Genomic DNA, 21,380 nt, shown 5'->3' with positions numbered 1-21,380 from the left:
CACTTATATACACACATATACATACGCACATACACTTATACATACTCATATATACACACACATATATACACACATACACATATATAATCACATATACACGCACACATACACACATGCATGCACACACATATGCACATACACTTATATACACACATATACACATACACACATATATACATACACTTATACACATACACACACACAAATAAACACACATACCCCATCATACACACACACACACACACACACACACACACACACACACGAGGCCTGAACACCTGCACGCACATACAAAATAACAATAGATAAATAACGCAGTACACACCTTCCATTTATTACTAGGCTGGTCTCAAACGCAAAGACATCTGCCTGCCTCTGCAGGTGTCTCGGAGGGCCCGTGAGGATCTTTGTAACCATCCTCCTCTTCTCTTTGTGTTGACTACCGGCTGAGGTCTTTTTCACTACCAACTCTCACCCCCTGTTAGGGGGTGACTGATCCCAGGAAACGAGGAAACCCATTCATTAGAAGCATGACTGAAGCCATAGAGGTTGATTCGTAGGTCTTTCTGATGGATCATGGGCGTGGTCTTTAGTTTTTGATTGAAGAGATGCCTCGCTTGATCAGAAGCGGTGCCCTTGCTGTTAGTCAGGATTCGAGTACCTGAAGACAGTACTCGAGGGGTCCTATGGAAGAGAGATTTCCACCCACTGCTTTTTTGTTTGGTTTTGTTTTGGTTTTGGTTTTCGAGACAGGGTTTCTCTGTGTAGCCCTGGCTGTCCTGGAACTCGCTCTGTAGACCAGGCTGGCCTCGAACTCAGAAATCCGCCTGCCTCTGCCTCCCAAGTGCTGGGAGTAAAGGCGTGCGCCACCACCGCCTGCCTTCCACCCACTGTTTTAAAAGCATCTTTTTTTCACAGGAAGCTCTCCTCCCATTTCCCACAAACACATACATGAAGCAGCCATCCCGGTGGGACAGCATAGGGCGTTGCTGGGCAAAGGTCAAGAAGGGGAACCTAGACACTGCCAGGAGTTGAGCCAACTGCCAAGAATGGTTAGGAACCTCGCTAGGAACCTTGCTCACGCCTGAACTAAGGAGGGCCTCTGCGGTGCTTTTAAACCTGGTCTATCTTTCCTACGTAAACGGGGGCACACACCGTCGCTGTGGTAGAGGGAAACAAAGCAGAACTGTTTGAAGATGTGAAATCAGCACTAGATCCGTGCTCCTCCATTCCTCCTCCCCGCAAAATGCCCAGTAAATAAGTAAGCCGAGCAAGCAAAACAACCGTGGAGTCTTGACTAATTTTCTTGGCCTGATCGCCAAGGGAGAAGGTGAGAATATAGGAGAGATCTTGCATCTGGGAGTGTAGCTCAGCTGGTAGCGCGCTTGTCTACCACGCACGCAGCCCTGGGTTTGAGCCCTGCACTGCCCCATACTGTAGATGCCTATCTATCTTCACAGAACTCAGGAGGTGTGGACGGCTGGGAGAATTAAGAGTTTAAGATCATCCTCTGCTGTAGGGTAAGTTTGAGGCCAGATTAGGTGACACGAGACCTTGTCTTAGGGTGAGACAGACAGAGACAGATTAAATCTAACCAAGGAAATGATAATTTTGTGTATCCTCATAAAATTTGAGAGTCCATAAAGATGATGATGATGATGATGATGATGATGATGATGATGATGATTGTTATTATTATTTGCGACAAGGTCTCACTGTATAGCTCTGGCTATCATGGAACTCACTATGTAGACCAGGCTGGTATCAGACTTCCAGGGATCCGCCTGCCTCTGCCTCCGGAGTGCTGGGATTAAAGGTGTGTGCCACCAGACCTGGCAGAATCCCACATTTGTAAAGGCCAGTAAGAGCAAAGGGACCTGACAAAAATACCAATGCACAGGGAGAGACACGGAGGACTGGGAAGTGAGTGCGACTGGGTGCATGGTGTGCAACTCCGAAAGAACAAATAAAAATAGTATATCGTAGCCGGGCGGTGACGCACACCTTTAATCCCAGCACTTGGGAGGCAGAGGCAGGTGGATTTCTGAGTTCAAGGCCAGCCTGGTCTACAGAGTGAGTTCCAGGACAGCCAGGGTTACACAGAGAAACCCTGTCTCGAAAAACAAAACAAAACAAACAAACAAACAAAAAATTACGTCGTTAAAAAAAATTCCAACATAAAAAAAAACAATGCAGACTAGCCCTTGCTGAATGCTGAGGCTCTTTATTATTATTATTATTATTATTATTATTATTATTATTATTATTATTATTATTACTGCTACTACTACTATTTGTTCTATATACTCTCTCTGGCGCCGACTGTCTTGTTCATTTCTCCCATAATCCACACTGTGGGCACTGAAACACAGCAAGTGATTCATAAACAAACAGCCAACGGTCCTAGCCTAAAATAATTAAGAGAATTTCAGCTGAGCGATCTAGAAGACCTGGCTTCAGGCGTCCCATGATTCAGAAATTAAAATGCCAACCGGATGTGACTTCTCTGCCCTGGGGGTGTTCTGCTTCATTTATTCCCAAACAGGTTCTCCTCTGAGGTCTTGAAGCTGGAAGTTCTAGGCTCTGGATGGTTTAGGAGTCGCGTCTGGTAGGAAAGACTCATTATGTCTTTTCCAGGAGCAAGCTCACGGAACCCTGCCTCTCTAACTGCAACTGTATCGCAGATGTCAGTAGAAGAACTATATCGGCTTTGACGTGCCAAGTGAGTGTGCGCAACGCGCATGCGTGGCAGGTCAACCTTAGGTGCCTTTCCTTCCTTAACAGTCTGTGTTTAGGAGACGAGTTGTGTCACCTTCACCTGGAACTCACTGATTTGGCTAGGATGACCAGCCAGTGAGCCGCAGGGATCCTCCTGTCTCTACCTCCTAAGCTCTGGGATTACAAGTACAAGCCAGCATGCCCAGCTATTTTTTTACTCGGGGTCTGGAGATAGATCTCACATCCTCATGCTTGCGCTGCAAGCACTTTACTGACGCGCAGTCTCCTAAGCGCCTCCTTTCGAATTTTAATAAGTGCCCCTAATTCTGCTGGACCATTCTAAGAACTTCACGAACAATGGCCGATTCAATTATCTACCAACCAATAAGATAAGAGCTAACCCGGTTGACTCTGTAGGGACGAGAAAACCTCTAATAAGGTTAAATGGTGCCCACAGGTCGCACAGTTTGTAGAGGAGCCTCGAATTCAACACGGGCAACCCTGCTCAGGGATACCTGGCTTTCTGCTGCCTGAGATGACCGTGCAACCTTTTCAGAGTAATAGATTTACAGAGAGCTTCCTGGCAGGGCCCAAGCTAAGTGGCAGTCCAGCCCCAGAGCTGTAATTGGCTTCCCCACCCATCTCGGGCTGGCTTTTTTGAAGAGTGTTTTGGACTGTGTGGTAAGCTGTGTTCTCATGCGCGACGTATTCGCTAATTCCTGGAACCAGGAAGACTTGCCAATCGGCTTCTTGGAGACGGATGACTTCTTAAATGTCAAATGAAACATTGAGTCGTTAAATTGTGCAGTCTGAAAATGTCAGGAAAAACCATTATTTTTGCAGGCAAGGGAGCTGCAGTGTGGTCTGATTTTCGAGTCTGTGAAGTTAACTCTCATCTTCAAGGGGAAAAAAAGAAGAAGAAGAAGAAGAAACTTTCTTCTACTTGGTTTGAAAGATGCTGTTGTTTTCTTCAGAGAGAAGAGTTGTCCAGGAGACAGAGCTAGCTTCAGCGCCCTGCTTAGGAGGGAGTTGTTTTAATTTTTCTTGTCTCTTCCAAGGCCTTTCTTCATTTATTTTAAGAAGCTCCGAGGACAGCCCGGCGGTGGTGGCACACGCCTTTATTCCCAGCACTTGGGAGGCAGAGGCAGGTGGATTTCTGAGTTCGAGGCCAGCCTGGTCTACAAAGTGAGTTCCAGGACAGCCAGGGCTATACAGAGAAACCCTGTCTCGAAAAAGCAGAAAACAAAACAAAACAAAACAAAAACTCCGAGGACAGCCTCCACGCTGGTCCTTCGAGCTTCTTTCTCCCTGTCCAGCAGCATGATTGGGCCATGTGTCCGTGGGAATCCATTTCCACTTAGAGTATTTTATACTGCTTTCCTGCAGAGAGTGTGTGTGGTAGGGCTTTGTCGACTAGAGATAGTACAAGCTTTGAGGTAAACGAAGAAGCCTCCTGCTTCTACCAAATACTTCCCAGAGCAGAGGCAGCCGACAGAGTTAGTCTGAGGTACTGTGAAGTGATCGGGGAGCTGAGGACGCGGCCACAAAGTCACCGGAAGTCAGAGCGATGTGAGCGACGTGCGTTCCCTTGGAGACGGAAGAGGAAGTGTTCATCCTACTTCTATGCATCCTTGGGGGAAGTTTATATTTCGAAGCAACTTTCACAACAGTCAGCTTTTCCTTTCAGTGGCTTCCTCTTTCTTCGCGGCCCAACTCGATCAACTCAAAATTGTTGGGTTATAGTTGACTCTCTAACCGGCTCTGTGTCTGAAATGACACTGGAAGGCTTTCATTAAGTAATTTACGAGGAACGGAGTTAATTGGGGGAGAGGAGTGGAACTGTCTCAGCCCGGTAACAGCATGCGATCTTGGGTCTTATGAAGATTTCATGTACATGTTTTAGACTGTCACGTTGTTGTTCCTATTGCACTCAGAATAGCACAAACACAGCTTAGAAACAAAAGCGTCAAACTGCTTGTGAAAAGGCTGCGTCCTAAATCTAGGTAAGAGATATTGAGCATATCAAAATCTTTCCGATCCTTCCCCTCCTCTTATTATATAAAGAAATAATTCAGAATGTCTACTCCCTGCTTGCAGAATTGAAGTTGTTTGTATGAAATAAGATTTTAAAATATGCCGGGCTGTGGTGGCACCTTTACTCCCAGCACTTGGGAGGCAGAGGCAGGCAGATTTCTGAGTTCCAGGTCAGCCTGGTCTACAGAGTGAGTTCCAGGACAGCCAGGGCTATACAGAGAAACCTTGTCTCGAAAAACCAAAGATTTAAAAATACTGGTAATTATTTTCTGGGTTTTGGAAATCTACATGTACTCCTGCCCTTGATTAGCAGTTTCATTTGCTTTTTATTTTAAAGTTTTATGTTAACGAGACTGAAGACTGGCTCAGCAGTTAAAAGCACTGGCTTCTCTTTCACAGGATCTGAGTTCAATTCCCACCACCCACATGGCAGCTCACAACTGTCTGTTATATCCAGCTCCATGAGATTCAATCTACAGGCATACACGCAGGCAAACCACCAGATGCACATAAAATAAAAATAAATAATAAATCATTAAAAAAAGATTTATTTTTATTCTCTCTTTTTCTCTCTCTCTCTGTCTCTCTTTCTCTCTGTGTGTGGTGTATATATGGGTATCTTTGGAGACCAGCAGAGGTTGTTAAATTCTCTGGCAGTTGTGAATCACCTGACCAAGGTGCTTGGGATCCAATTTGGAAGAGTCGTAAGTGCTCTCAGCCGCTCTGCCATCTCTTCAGCCACCTGGGTAACAGTTAAAACAACTGAATCACAGAGAAACTTGAATCTCACCTTCTATTCATTTTTTTTTCTTTTTTCTTTTGGAGGACAGCAGCATTGAAAACTTAGTGTAAGTGGCTTGGCTCTTGGATGGCTCAGCTGGGATGATGGCTCAGACGCATCATTTGACTGACGCAAAGCATGAGTCAGCTTGGGAGAAACTTTACGGCTTTGGAGGACCTTCTCAGGGAGGGTAAGGTAACAAACAGAAGATCTTATTCATCCCTGGAGGACCAGCATGGAAAGTCAGGGAGGGAAAGGTTTGTTTTGGATCCATGTACAGGACAGGGAAGCAGTGAGGGAAAGCGGGCTGGACTGGGAGTTGAGAACTGCTGTCTAATCTGACCCTGTCAACCCTGTCTGGTTTCCTTCGTCTACAAAGTAGGGAAAACAGGACTTCTCTAAGCTCTGACAATGCTAGGCGGGCTCTTTCCAAAGCACATAGCTGAGCCAGGGGCTTCTGTCATGTTCCAAACAAAGTCTCGAACAACACAGCCATTTTCTCTCTCTCTAGTCCCCATCTTGCTGGTAGTCTGTGCCGCCATTGGCTTACAAACACCCCCATGTATACGACGTTCCCTCAGCCTGACCTGTATTGTGAAGAAGATAAGATGTTTCCTTCCTTCTTTCCCCTGCTGGGGTTTTGGCAAACCGGCACCTAACCATTCATTTTAGGCTTTCTTAAAGCTTACAGAGAGGACCAAGGACGTAGCTCAGTTGGTAGCGTGCATCCATTAGGTTCCGAGTTCAATTCCCAGCACTGGAGGAAAGAAGGCTACCTTCCTTTTTGCTAGGAGAATTGCATAACCAGCGAATTTCGAGTCTATAACTACATAACACTTCCAGCAAAACATTTCCTATGCTAACAGTTTAATAATTCCCTATGTATCTTGTATGCTATGCTTCTGTCTTAGGGTTTTGCTGCTGTGAACAGACACCATGACCGAGGCAACTCTTTTTTTTTTTTTTTTTTTTTTTTTTTTGCTTTTTTTTGAGACAGGGTTTCTCCATATAGTCCTGGCTGTCCTGGAACTCATTCTGTAGACCAGGCTGGCCTCGAACTCAGAAATCCACCAGCCTCTGCCTCCCAAGTGCTGGGATTAAAGGCGTGCGCCACCACTGCCCGGCGCGAGGCAACTCTTATAAAGGACAACGTTTCATTGGGGCAGGCTGACAGGTTCAGAGGTTCAGTCCATGATCATCAAGGTGGGAAGCATGGCAGCATCCAGGCAGGCATGGTACAGGAGGAGCTGAGGGTTCTGCATCTTCATCTGAAGGCTGCTAGCAGAAGACTCACTTCCAGGCAGCTAGGAGGAGGGTCTTAAAGCCCATGCGCACAGTGACACACCTACCCCAACAAGGTCACACCTCCAAATAGTGCCACTCCCTGGGCCAAGCACATACAAACCATCACAGACGCTGTGCAAATAAAAAGCTCTTTGTCCCTGTGTACAGTTACTGGTTAGTGATTATGTGTTTCATTAAGAGAGCAGCAGTTGATAGATACACATAACTTTATGTGCCTATGATTACAGGCACATACAGTTGCTCCTGTATCCATATATATTTTACCCATTTGGGGGGGAAAAGCATATTTTTTAACACTCATTTTTCATTTTTATGCTGGAGTCCTGACCATAACTTTTCCGTAGTCTTTTCCACAGCCTGTTCCCTGTGAGACTCTTGTGCAGAATTTTAAAGCTGCAAGTTTTCTTCAAGGTCATCAAAGAACTGACTCTTTATTTTACAGTTAAAAAAAAAAAACAACAAAAAGCCCTAAGACCAGAGAGGTTAAGATGTCAATGCAGGTTACAGTCAATGTCAAGTGGTAACTGATAGGTGTCCATCCCTGGTCCATCAATCGCTTTCTTGCTACAGACTAATAATATTTATAGACCTAGAACATGAAGCATGCATGTTTATGTAAATATAACCATAGAAATATTTATGCTCTGCTTACGTTCTATTACCGAGAGAGAGAGAGATGTGGGTATAAATTTCCCTCTTGAGTGTCTTGGAGAAATGTATCTTTATTGGATATTATTCATGGGTCAGACCAAACATCACGAGGCAGGTAGAAAATATGTACCCTGTCTCTTTAGAAACCCATTTCATGCCGTGCCAAGCGGATCGAGTACAGGCACTGGTTAATAATGTATGGTCTGCATTCATCTGCATTCCTCTTTGACTAAAATATTAATTCCCCATTGATCATCATTATTTGCTTTTTTTGCCCAGGCAATATACAATGTGCAGAGAGCCAGATAAAAAGCTTAGTTCCTAGAGTCATGATGGCCCCCGAGCTTTGCCAGTAATTTACTGACTTTATTTACATGTGGTAATGAGTAAGGCACACAGAGCATGCCAGCTGTGGGAATCGTCCCGAGTACCTTTTTTCTAGGGCAAGACAATGTAAAAGGAACAGCTGGGGTTTTTGTTTGTTTGTTTGTTTATTTTGTTTTGTTTTTGTTTTGTTTTTTACTGTGTTTCCAGAAGTGCCTTACATGCCTGTTATGTTTTTCATGAAACGATGCAGGAGAATATAAAAGCTCAGCCAGATTCTTACCAATAAAACAAGTGTATTTTAAAATGTCTGGGAAATTGTGAGTGTGTGTGTATATTGCGTGTATATGGTTATACAAAAAAAAAAAAAGGTTCTAAAACGATAGGACATGAAAGAGTTGGTTCAATGACTTAGAAAATATATGATCAGTATAAATTTTGCATATATGAATGTATTTTGTATGCATATGTACATGATTTATAAAAAAAAATTATCCATAGCCTGGCGGTGATGGCGTGCACACCTTTGATCCCAGAACTCAGGAGGCGGAGTCAGGCTGATCTTTTTGAGTTCGAGGCTAGCCTGCTCTACAGAGAGCTCATTCTAGGACAGGTAGAGGTAGACAAAGAAACCCTGTCACACACAAACCAAAACAAACTAAAACAAACACATTTTCATTAATAATAATCAGGCGAGGGGCCGGAGAGACGTCTCAGAGGTTAAGAGGACTGTCTGCTCTTCCAGAGGTCCTGAGTTCAAGTCCCAGCAACCACCTGGTAGCTTATAACCATCTATAATGAGATATGGTGCCCTCTTCAGGCCTGCAGGCATACATCGATGTAATAAGTAATTGAAATCTTTAGAAGAAGAAGAAGAAGAAGAAGAAGAAGAAGAAGAAGAAGAAGAAGAAGAAGAAGAAGAAGAAGAAGAAAGAGATGTAGCACAGGAACCATCCAGTTCTCTACACAGTAGGAGAGAAAGCCTTTCTGTGTTTGAATTTGTAAAGGTCACTTACACCTTTGTTGACTAGGAAATGAAGTATTCGATTTTTATTTTTCCGAGACAATCTGGTTTCCCAGATTGGGGGCATTTCCAGGGAAGTGCAAGGCCGCGAGAAAGCCCTGACTAAAGGGAACTGACCTTTTTCTTGCTTCCTCCTTTGGCGGCCTGTTCCCTTTCCATTTGGGCTGGGTTTCATCTTGGGGACTAGTCACTTTATCTGTCACACTGGCGAACTCGATGAGCTGCCTCTCTTGTTCTTTTTTTTTTCTTTTTTCCCCTGTCATTTCTGACTTCCTCATTTTCACAAAAAAAAAAAAAAAAAAAAAAACCTTTTAGAAAAGTTTTAAATCAGGCCTGGTGGTATTGGCAGTGGCACATGCCTTTAATCCCAGCACCAAGAGAGGCAAGTGGATCTCTGTGAGTTATGAGGCCAGCCTGATCTACAGAGTGAGTTTCAGGACTGTGTAGTCTTGAAAAAAACAAAATAGAAAATAAAATCATTATGTATAATGTATGTGTTGTGTGGGTATGTGTACAAAAGTCCAGGTGCCTATGGAGGCCAATAGGGCATTAGATCCCCTGGAGCTGGAGTTTCAGGTGGCTGGGAGCTACCCAGTGTGAAATGTGAAAGCTAGGAACCGAACTTGGGTCCTTTACAAGGGCATTCAGTGCTTCTGATCATTATAACATCTCTATTCCTTTCTTTGTTCCTTCCTTCCTTCTTTCCCTTTCTCCTCCCTCCCTTTATCCTTCCCTCCTTCCCTCTCTCCCTTCCCTCCCTTCCTTCCTCCCTTTTTCCCTCCCACCCTCCCTTCTTCCCCTCTCCTCCATCCCTGCCTCCTTCCTTCCTTCTTTTAATAAAAACATTTCTTCTTTCATCATCCACTACCTCCTCCTTGAAACAGTTCTGTAAATTGAAATAAACGAAGGAAGTGCAGTCTCTCAGCATGGCCAAGCCTATTGGCTGAGCCAAATGCCCATCGCTTTCTTATATCTTCTCTCAGATGAGCCAGTGCAACGGTCAGGGCAGGACACGTGGTTCCTCATGACATCCTTCAAGAACAACGGCTTCCAGTGACAGCAGCTTGTACTTAGCCGGTGACCCGGTTTTTCCTAAATCTCACTGAGAGAAATCTATTTCAACCATCGGGTATGCAATCCCTGTGTGTTGGGGTGGGGATGAGACAGGACTTAGCGCTCGTGACACACTCTTGGATGTCACAACTACCACTTGGCAAGTCACAATTTTAACGTATCCGTTCTCCATGTATATATACATCAGTCAGGAGCGAGTAAGAGAATCGGAAACCACTTAAGTGTCTACCAGAGGAGAAAGTCATTACAGAGACTACGTACATCTTGATGAGAATGGTCGGAGGCAAAGGTTTCTCAACAAAGAGAGCTGGGAAGGACTACACCCCTGAACCCAAGATGCCTTGCTTTCTCCTCTGGCTCCATCTCCTCTATATTCTCAGGCTCACTGGCTAATCACAGAGGGTGGCTATGGATAACGGAATTGAAGACAGGGCAAACTTTTGAGGCCAGCGACCCGTAGAGAAAGATGAAGGTTGGCGAGGGATGGAGAGTAGGTAGTGAGCAGATACACGTCATAAATGATGTAGAGAGGAACGGATTATGCAGCCACAAGGCTCGGGATACGTCCATCCGTCTTGTTCAACGAGCCCTCTTGACCCGGTTACTGGCAAAAGCTGACAAAATCCGAGGGCAGGTTGGCAGAGAGCAAAGGCAGAGATCGAGGGGGTAGGCTCATTTGAGTGTATCACCGCGGGCTCTCTCGGCTCTCTCTCGCAGTAGCGCCTGCTTAAGCTTGCCTGTCTTTGGAACTTTCTAGTTTCCTTCCCTTCCTTCCTCCCGCTTCTGCTACACCCCTGCTTCAACTCTCCCTGCTGTCATTAGTCAGAACGCTGTGGGTTTACTGGGGAAAGCCTCAGCTCTTCTTCAGCTGGCTCCCAGCCTCAGTGGAGGCTTAAACTCTTCAAGGCAAGGATTAGCTCTGCCCAAGAGTCTTTCAAGCCTCCAAGGTCCACAGAAGTGATCCCTGCCTGAGCGCAATCCTGAGAACTCAGAGGCGCTGTTAAGCTTCATCACGGGTGATCAAGGGTTTGAGTTACTGGCTTGGTGACTTTGCAGTTAAAGATTTCTTGAGATTAATGACTGTGCCCTGCGGTACTGAGAACACTGTGTTCCTGTGTATTAGGTATTGTGGGTTAGGACTGAGATTGTCCACGAATTGATAAAGATAAAGCTCTACTTCCTCTTGGCCTGGGATAAGTTAATATAAAGTCCCTCCGCTTTATTTTCGTGGAGTTCCTACGTGATTTGTTTTGTTTTTGTTTTTGACACAGGGTTTCTCTGGGTAGCTCTGGCTGTCCTGGAACTTTCTCTGTAGACCAGGCTGGCCTTGAACTCAAGAGATCCTCCTGCTTCTGCCCCCCACAAGTGCTGGGGTTACAGAGGTTCGCAATCACTTTTTTTTTTTTAAAGGATTCACTTCTGTGGCTTGTTCATTTGCATCACAGACCCTGGGAGGACAGAAATGACATCTCTCGTTTTGACATAAGCATCTAGCATGACATCTGAGACACGTACAATGATCAGTACATGTTTGGTGGCCAGAGCTCTCACAGAGACACTGGGAACAAACTAGATACAATGTTACTAAGCTTTAAAAACTGTTTTGGTGGGCTAAAGAGATGGATAGTTCAATGGTTAAGAGCGCTTGCTGCTCTTGTAGAGAACTCAAGTCAGGTTCCCAGCCTCCAGATCAGAGGGTTTACAACTAACTCCCTGTCACTCCATCTCCATAAGATCTGATACCCTCTTCTGGCCTTTGAGGGGATCTGCACACAGGGCATATACAGACACACTTAAATTAAAAAATTTCTTTTAGGGCTAAAGAGGTGGCTCAGCGGGTAAGCGCACCAACTACTCTTTCGAAGGTCCTGAGTTCAAATCCCAGCAACCACCTGGTGGCTCACAACCATGCGTAATGACATCTGACACCCTCTTCTGGTGTGTCTTAAAGACAGCTACTTGGATATAATGATAAATAAATCTTCAAGCCAGAGAGAGCCGAGGTCCTGAATTCAAATTCCCAGCAACCACATGATGGCTCACAACCACACAGCTACAGTGTGCTCATATACATAAGATAAATAAATCTTTAAAAAAAAAGTTTCTTGGGGCTGGGGAGATGGCTCAGTGGGTAAGAGCACTGACTGCTCTTCCGAAGGTCCTGAGTTCAAATCCCAGCAACCACATGGTGGCTCACAACCACCCATAATGAGATCTGACGCCCTCTTCTGGTGCATCTGAAGACAGATACAGTGTACTTATTTATAATAATAAATAAATCTTTAAAAAAAAGTTTCTTTTAAAAAATTAAATTGGTTTTGATTGTTTTGCTTTGCTTCCTTCCTTCCTTCCTTCCTTCTTTCCTTTCTTTCTTTCTCTCTTTCTTTCTCTGAGGTCTCGTGTACTTCAAGTTGGATTCCTTATGTACACAAAGCTGACACTGAACTCCTGATGTTCCTACTTCTCTGCTCTCAGATGCTGAGACTATAGCTGTGCACCACTATACCTGCCAAGTTGTTTTTCTCTGTTTACAGTAAAAGCATTTCTGCGGGCTAGAGAGATGGCTCAGCAGTTAAGAGCACTGACTGCTCTCCCAGAGGTCCTGAGTTCAAATCCCAGCAACCACATGGTGGCTCACAACCATCTGTAATGAGATCGGGTGCCCTCTCCTGGTGGATCTGAAGACAGCTACAGTGTACTCACATATATAAAATAAATAAATCTTAAAAAGAAAAAAAAAAGCATTTCTGCTTCTAAGCACTGTCTTTAGATAGCACAAAACGAACACATAAACTAACAACAACCACAAACCCAAAAACCAAAACCAAAGGAAAAAAAAAAACCCTAAAAAACCCTCTAGGAATCTACTTCTCAGAGATTGCAAATTCAGGTAGTTACCGGGATCAAGTAAGAAAGATGAAATTAACCTAAGTCAAATGGGGATGTTTGGATGGTAGGGACCTGAAAAAAAATATTGGAGAGACATTTCAGTGTTCTCTCCAAAAGGGACAGCTGGTGTTCTGAAGTTGTGTCTTTTTTTTTTTTTTTTTTTTTTTTTTTTTTTTTTTTGCCTTCAAGACAGGGTTTCTCTGTGTAACCCTGGCTGTCCTGGGACTCACCCTGTAGACCAGGCTGGCCTCGAACTCAGAAATCCACCTGCCTCTGCCTCTCAAGTGCTGGGATTAAAGGCATGGGCCAGCATTGCCCAGCTTGAAGTTGTGTCTTAACTGATTTTTATTATATGAGAGGGTGGGCCAGTCCTGTCAGACGCTATGGGTGTTTGTGTGCTAGCTGTCCATGTTCGTGACTTGGGTTGCCAGATGAGAGACTCTGGCCAACCGTCAACGCATTAAAAGAATCCACTTCAGCCTGTCTAGGCACTGAGGACTCTTACCAGCTCTGTTCAAAGCACTTTCATGGCTTGGGGGGTGGTGGTGGGGGCGGGGTGTTCTGACTTAGTCTGACTTCCTCTGCAATTCGCCTTTTACCAGGCAGCTTCTCCGCTCTACTGTTTACTTGAAGAGGTGACCACAGGGCAAGCGGGAGAGCTGTTATCAGGCCCCGCACTTTGACTTTTTGTTGACCAAAGTCCTTATGGCCTTTCAGATTTGTGTCAACAGTGTCCACTCTAACATGACTGATGATAGATAGACAGATAATCAACCGAGTATTCCCCCATCCCTAAAGAGAGCAGAGCCCACAAAGATAATAGCTACTCGAGCGTTTAGACATGATTTGCCTGGAAAGAGGACCGCGCTGTTATCAAGCCGACATTCTGCAAGCAAAAGAACCAGTCAATTCCAGACGTTGAAACCCCTGTGTGCTTGGCAGGGTGGAATAGCTCCAGCCGAGCCACTTGAGTTTCAGGAGACCTACTTCAATTTGCAGTTGATTTGATCTCGAGGGGAGCTAATGGAAGTAGTAAATGAGTCATTTTCCAGAGCGATAGAGCTAGGATTGGTTCTTGGCTCCGAAGGACGTGAGTCAGGTTAGTCCTGACTAAGTCTGAAGTGTGATACACGGTGACTCACTTCCCCGTGTGAAGTCATATTTTTTTCCTTGTAAGACATGACCCTCCCCCCCCTCCCCAACTCCCTCACTGTTTTGGAGTGTTAAGATTTCTTTTTTAAAAGAAAATATTGTAGATGAACTATTCCGAGTAAAATCAGACTAATAAAGAAAGACTTGATTTTTTTTTTTTTGGTTGTTGTTATAATGAACTTCAAGGAGTAAATAGGTTTTGAATAGATCATTATTCTTGTTTATTAGGGTTGTTAATTTTCAAATAGCCTACTTATTAACTCACATTTGATTGAAAACATATTATATGTAAAAAAAGTGATTCTACAGAGATTCAGTAGATATTAGATCTAAAATATATATAAAAATATATATTAATTAAAAATATATATTATATTAAAATATATAAATATAAATTATATTACTATATATTAATATAAATATATATATTTTAGATCTCCATCGGGTAACAAGCTACCCAAGCATATCAATTCACTGCAGGACTAGGCACATCCTCTACCACTGAAGCCAGACAAGACAGCCTTAAATTTAGGGGAACCGGATGCACAAGCAAGCAATGGAGTTAGGGCCAGCTCCTTGCTCCCCACCCCTGCTCCCTCCTCCAGTTGTTGGGGGACCCACATGAAACCCAAACTGCACATCTGCTATATATATGTTGGGGGGTGGGGGGGGTAGGTCCAGGCCACATATGCTCTTCGGTTGGTGGTTCAGTCTCTGGGAGCTCCCAAGGATCCAGTTTAGTTGACTCCGTTGGTCTTCTTATGGAGCCCGGAGCTCTTCCGGGTCCCTGAGTCCTCCCCCTAACTCTTCCATAAGACTCCTCGAGCTTCGTCTAATGTTCGATTGTGGGTCTCTGTACCTGCTTCAGCTAGCTGCTGACTCTGGAGCCTCTCCGAGGACAGCCATGCTAGATTCCTGTCTGCATGCCTAACAGAGTATCATCGGAGTGTCAGGGACTGGTTCTTGCCCAGGGGATGGTTCTAAAGTTGGGCCAGTCCTTGGCTGGCCACTCCCTCTGTCTTTGCTCCATCTTTGTTCCTATACCGGGGAGAATTATTTTAAAGTCAACCCTGTTTGAAAAAAAGAAATGAACAAGAGGAGGGCTGGCAAGCAGTGCAGCAGATGAGAGCCCTTGTTCTTGAGAGGTTCAAGGTAGCTCATAACCTTCTGTTAATTCCAGTTCCAAGGGGTCCCATGCTCTCTTGGGGCCTTGCACAGGCTCTAGGCATGGCGCACATGAAGGCAAAACATTCATCTAAATAAATATCTTTCATGGAACAAGAAATAGTTAAAGAGGACATATGGGGCTAGAGAGATGGCTCAGTGGTTAAGAGCACTGGCTGCTCTTCTTCCACAAGTCCTGAGTTTAGTTCCCAGCAACCACAGGGTGGATCACAACCATCTGTCATGGGATTTGACGCCCTCTTCTGGTGTGTCTGAAGACAGCGACAGTGTACTCATATACATTAAATAAATCAATCTTTAAAAAAAAAAAAAGAAAAAGAGGACATATGAACATATTGTATTCAGAAAAAGACATATAAGGTTGGGTACAGCAGTGTACACCTTTAACCCTAGCACTAAGGATGCAGACGGGTGGATCTCTGTGAGTTCAAGGCCAGCCTTGCCTATGGAGCGAGTTCCAGGCCAGTCACTGAAAATTCCATGGTGAGACTCTCTCTCTCTCTCTCTTTCTCTCTCTCTCTCTCTCTCTCTCTCTCTTTCACTCTCTCTCTCTCTCTCACACACACACACACACAAGTTGCTAAAGATACATTAATTCATATTCAGAAAATGAACTCAACCCCAATATATATGTTATGGAAAATGTTATGCATTTTCAAAATACATAACAAGATGTAAGAACATGGTACACTTTGTTATGTCATACCAGATATAAGTGAAGCTCGTTGTGTATTGCCTGCTGCGAGACTCAAGTCTAGGAGCTCAGGAGAAAACATATGGGTCTCCCGAGGCAGACCAAACACAGTTATTCTTAGCAGATAAGGATCCTGGGAAAGCTAAAGCTAAGTTAAGGTCTCTTTGATGGTGAGCAACAGAAGGCCCTTTGATCTAATTTAAGCTGAAAAGAGGGACGTGGGACAGATGAACCCAAGCGGCTGTCAGGTAACTGGGCTCTGAGCACTCGGATGCTCCCAAATGAGGAACTTCTGAATCTTCCAAGGTTCCAACAGACTTCCCAGCTTCCCGCCAAAGAGTGCCTGGCCATTAGGAAGGATCAGCTTGGGGCTGGAGAAAAGGATGACTCAGCAGGTAAGAGTGCTTGCTGCTCTTCCAGAGGATCCAAGTTCAATTCCCAGTACCCACACTAGGCAGTTTTACAACTGCCTCTGACTCCAGCTGTAGGGGATCCGATTCCTCTGGGCTCTGTAGGCTCTTGCACATAGGTGCACATACTCTGTACACATACATAATTTAAAGTAAGATAAATGAGGGGGGGGTCTGGGTATGGCTTCTTTATCTTTAATAAAGATGGCTCATATCTTTAATCCCAGAACTAGGGAGGCAGAGAGAAGCAGACAGATCTTTGTGAGTCTGAAGCCAGCCTGCTCTACACAGTGAGCCCCAGGATAGCCAGGGCTATGTACAGAGATCCTGTCTCAAAATAACAAAAAATAACAACAACAACAACAACAACAAAACCTCCACCAACTAACTAAATAAAAAGAGAAATCAGTTTGCTCAGACAGCTCTGTTCAGGGGACAGGAGAGATGGCTTAGCAGTTAAAGGTACACACTGCTATTTCAAGTCAGTGTCCAGTATCGATGTTGGACGCTGAAACTCCAGCTCCTGTAGACCCGTTGCCCTTCTTCCTGCCCCCTCAGACCTTCAAAACTATGTGTCCAGACCCACACACATGATTCAAAAATAAAATAAAATTGAAAAATCCAAAAGATCCATTCATTGGCTGCCTGCGCTTGTTGGTCCTTTCTGTCAGGTGAGACATTGCCTGCCACAGCCTGCCAATCCATCTGGTTTATTTGACGCAGTCTTTCTCTTTGCCGTTCCTAATCTCAGTGCTGTTATTATCTATCTTACACATGAATACTTCTCAAAGATTTGTTTGTTTATCCAACAGCGTCTCAGGTATCCGGGGCTGGTCTCAAATTCACAATGTAGCCATAAACGACTTTGAATCTCCACTCCCTCCACCCCCACTTCCTGAAGGCTGAGATCCTGGGAATGTGCTGCCACGCCCAGCTGGTCGGATCGCTCCTCCAATTTTGATGTCCCCAGGGCTTTCTGTGAATCTTGAAGAGGTACAGGGTTCTGACACAGTTGGATGGGAGACACTGCCAGAGATTTGGGTCTGTAAGATGCTGGACCACGTCAGTAATGCTGGTCCGTGAAACCCGCCTTCAGTGGGAAAGCTCTGTAAGCTGCTTATGAATGGTCAGCTTGTATGAATTATCTTCCTCTCTCCTCTGATGTCAGAGTTCTTTAGCTAAGAATCCACTTAGCCCTTAAGTGTATAGAGGAGCTGAACATACTCCTGCCCCTGGGGATAGGTAGTAATTGTTTTCTGTCAATTAGTTATTCAACAATAGTATTTCAGACTCCTAAAATCTTGACTTTTAGCCGGTAGAGTAGGTATTCAACACTCCAATGAATGTAGGAACAGCTGCGAGTGTAGATAAGTGAGTGAAACTCACCTAATTCAGGTGGCTTTCACAACACTGGCTTGGTTCAGAAGTCTTCTCTGATATTATTAGATCTAGCCAAATGTTAGAGACCCAGTTTTGAGCCGGGAGGTGGTGGCGCACGCCTTTCATCCCAGCACTTGGGAGGCAGAGGCAGGCGGATTTCTGAGTTCGAGGCCAGCCTGGTCTACAGAGTGAGTTCCAGGATAGCCAGGGCTACACAGAGAAACCCTGTCTCGAAAAAACAAACAAACAAAAAAAGAGACCCAATTTTGACTGGCATTTTTCCTAAAATTAGGAGGGTCAATGTTCCAATAGAGCTGGTCCTAATGAAGATGGGCAGAGGAAGAGAATGGGGGTATTGATAACATTGGGAGGTGTTCCTCTGCCTGTCTGGGGATCTAACCTACGGCCTCATGAATTGTAGGCAGTGTTGTCCTTTGTCCTTAACTGATGAGTCAAGTCTCCAGTCCCCTGTATCAAATGGGAATGCCTTACTTCATTCCCAGACCTTTCTCCTCTGGTTTGGTATATGTGCCTTCACAGGTCACCTTGGTCAAAGAGTGCCAGGGGAGGACCAGAGACCCACGTGTGGGTGGCAGCTCACCAGTCCCTGTAACACCAGTTCCAGGAGATCTAGACAGACATTAGGGTATAGGCAGTCTGAACCAAGTGTTGATGGTTTTTGAGGAGTTTTCTGGGAAAGCAAGCTTTCCAGCTCTCAAGATTTGAATTTGGGGGGCTTGGGGAGAATTAGAGTTTATCTGGTTGGGGTGGGGAGAACCTGCCAGTCCTGTAGGAGGTTCAGTTTAGGGCAGCCTCCTCCCACCCCCCAACTGGACAGAGGAAAAGCTCTAGTTCCACTTGGCTTGTTGATGCATCCGAAGTGAACTCCAGACTTCTGCGGATGTTTCGTTTGTGGTACACACTAACTTAAATCCCTTGACCTTGTCGGTTGCTTAAGATTCTCCACGTGTCTCAGCATTGCCTCTCGGATGGAATCCAGGGGGTTCGTCTTCCAGAACAGTCACCGTCTCGCCTGATGTGACTCCTCAATCTAGCTCCTGTCGCGCCCTCCTCCCCCCCAACCCCCCTCCGCCCCATGTTGTTCTGCGCGCCTCAGCTATTCCAGAGGACCCGCTGTGCTCCAGACATGCCGTGCATCAGTCCCATCTCAGTATCTGGGAAGAGTCGCGCCTCTTCCGAGATGCATCCTGCTGCCCACTCTGGCCACTCCCTTTCTGCCAGGATCAAAGCCCGCTCATCTTTTAAGTTTCAGCTCCACAGTTACTCTCCTTGGGAAACATTCCCAGATGGTTAATCCACATAGCCATCTGAATTCAGTAGGTCGCTAGGGTGTGCTTATCACCTCCCTAGGCCCCACAGCTACCGTTTCCCCTACGCTGCCAGTTTCCTGGAAGTCTTTCTTGTCTTTACAGCTTCGGCACGACTGGGTCACCCTTCACGGGACTCTCTATCCCTGACCCCACTGTGGCATCCTGCCCTGTTTCCTATATCAGGGAGTATGCTTAAGACCCAGGCTTACTGAGCGCCCGGAGACCTTGGCCTGATGATAAGGGATTTGAAAGGTAGCTTTGGAGAGTTGGAGAGATAGAGGGCTCAGTGGTTGAGACCTCTGGCCAAAGACCAAAGTTCACATCCCAGCACCCATGTCAGGAGGCTCACAACTGCCTGCCACCCCAGCTTCGGGAAAGCCAACACTCTGGCCTCTGCGGGTACCTTCATGTGCGTACTCTCACCTGTGTGTGTTCATGAGACATACATGTGCGCGCGCACACACACACACACACACACACAAATCCTTTAAAGGCGGACTTGTTTTGGTTTGTCAGATTTCTGGGTGCTTATACTCAAGCAGGAGAGGGACTCATACGTTTGGGAGAAATACAAACTGGGGCAAAAGCCAGATCTTTCCGGTCATCTAACTGAGGGTCAGTGGGAACATTTACCCAGAGAAATCACTGTGCATAGAGAGATAATCTCCTGTGTGTGGAAGAGATGGCAGGATCTTTTTCAAAACAGAGTTTCCCCTTCTTTGACCTTTCCTGGGGAATGATTGTACTGTTGTTAACTTTATTACTGAAGCTTAATGCCCAAGAAAACAGGAAACACTTCTGGAACCAGCTGTGAATGTGGCCATTCATTGATGGGGGGGCATCATTAGGGCCTACGGAGAGGGATTTTTGATTCCAGGGTTAGGGCGCCCGTGTTCTCCTTAGAAGCGCTAATGACAGGCACTTAAATTAGACCACACAGAGTTAAGGGAAATGATTCAGTTCTCCATTTTCATTAGACCAGTGACTGGAGCCATCCACCCTGACCTCTACAAAGGGTTCCAGAACAACTGTGTAATTCCCAGAAAGATAAGAGGAGGCAGGTCACTCGGTGGTTCTGAAGTCTCCTCTGTCATCCCAGGACACACCTTAAGGCAGGAGGATGCCAAAGTACACGGGGCAGTTGGGTGTGAGCCTGGTGAGAGCAGAGACCGGGAGGCCTTAATGGAGGGCCTGGCACTGTGACAGTGTGCAGGCCCAGTCTGGCCTGTGCGGCAGCTGCACATGTTCCTGGGACCGGAGCCAGCTGGTGGCTCATGGCAATGGTTTCTGGGTCCTGGCTCTGTCCCAAAACAGGCTCGAGCTCCTTAGTCTGATCCGGCCATGGCTTTGTTCTGACTCCAACATGAAGTTTGGCTCCTGAACCAGAAGGGGAAGGCAGGTCCTTGTCCCCTTAACCCACGCTCGCTCTCCTTCCAACCAATCTGATACACAGGGCTGAGGGCGGGAGCAGAGTTGAAAGTCTGATGCTGGGCAGTGTGGTTCCGCCCCTTTGGGGACTCCTCAGTGCACCTCGACGCTAACCTTTGAGGGTAGGGCTCCAGCTGAGGCTGAGGTCACTAAGGGTTTCGGCAGAGGTCTAAAAGGTCCAGGAACACTTGGAGGTGACCACAAACTGGGTCGCAACAACGCACGCCTTGGTTTTGCAAGACACGTGATTCCCCCCAAATCAGGGTCTCCGAAAAGGGCTACCAGGAAACCCACAGAGCTCTCAAAACAAGGTGACTTCTAATCTCCACCTAACCTTTGGTGACGATCTCCAACGATGAGGTTCCTTGACGAGAAGGCTTCACTTTAAAGCATCTTTAGGACGTCTCGGTATCGTTATTGATTAGATCAGGCGAGCTAAGGCAAGGTAGAATGTCTGCTATGCCGAAGGAGCTCCTAGACAAAGCTCCTAGACGAGACTCCAGCCTCCCCAGAAGCTTGCTGTCCCAGCCCCTCCCATCTGGGGGCTCCGAAATCAGCTTGTAAAATATAGGCTTTATTTGTAGACTTCTCCCTCTAGTTTCAGGCTAATTCTACTAGATTGAGAGTAACACAATAAAAGGAAGAAATTTTGTTTTGCTTGTTTGTTTGGAGTACATTGCTTCCCTCCCTCCCCACCCCAACTCTTTTTTTTTTTTTTTTTTGGAAACTGCAACCACGGATCCCACCAGAGGCTGGGGGGGGCGAGGGGGGGGGCTTAAGAACATCAATCAGTTTCGCAGCTGGAGGCTGCGGCTTTCCCCCCCAAGGAAGACTTTTTACATAAAACAGATTGTACTTTGTCCTTGCCAGGGTAGACAAAGGTTTAAATTAAATATGCAGCAAGCTCCAGTTGGCTGCCTGCCACCACCCAGCGGTGGGGGAAGGGAGACCGTGTCCCCGCTCGCCTGACTCACTCGGTGGTTTTTTTTTTTTTTTTTTT

General features: G+C 45.7%; 1 long non-coding RNA gene across 2 annotated transcripts in view; it reads left to right on the top strand.

The window, feature by feature from the left end:
* The first annotated feature begins 4,325 nt into the window (after positions 1-4,325).
* Positions 4,326-21,380, top strand: part of LOC116074865 — a 23,964-nt gene continuing 6,909 nt past the window's right edge. Inside the window, exons 1-2 of one of the 2 annotated variants that reach the window (XR_004112316.1) lie at positions 4,326-4,721; positions 5,583-5,723. This is a non-coding gene — a long non-coding RNA (uncharacterized LOC116074865). Of the gene's footprint in view, positions 4,722-5,582; positions 5,729-21,380 lie in introns of both variants that reach the window. The other variant, XR_004112317.1, reaches the window with a different exon arrangement.

The sequence above is a fragment of the Mastomys coucha genome, unplaced genomic scaffold, assembly GCF_008632895.1.
Source record: "Mastomys coucha isolate ucsf_1 unplaced genomic scaffold, UCSF_Mcou_1 pScaffold3, whole genome shotgun sequence".
Taxonomy (NCBI): domain Eukaryota; kingdom Metazoa; phylum Chordata; class Mammalia; order Rodentia; family Muridae; genus Mastomys; species Mastomys coucha.
Note: the sequence above shows the minus strand (reverse complement) of the source record. Positions and strands in the feature narration are given on the sequence as shown.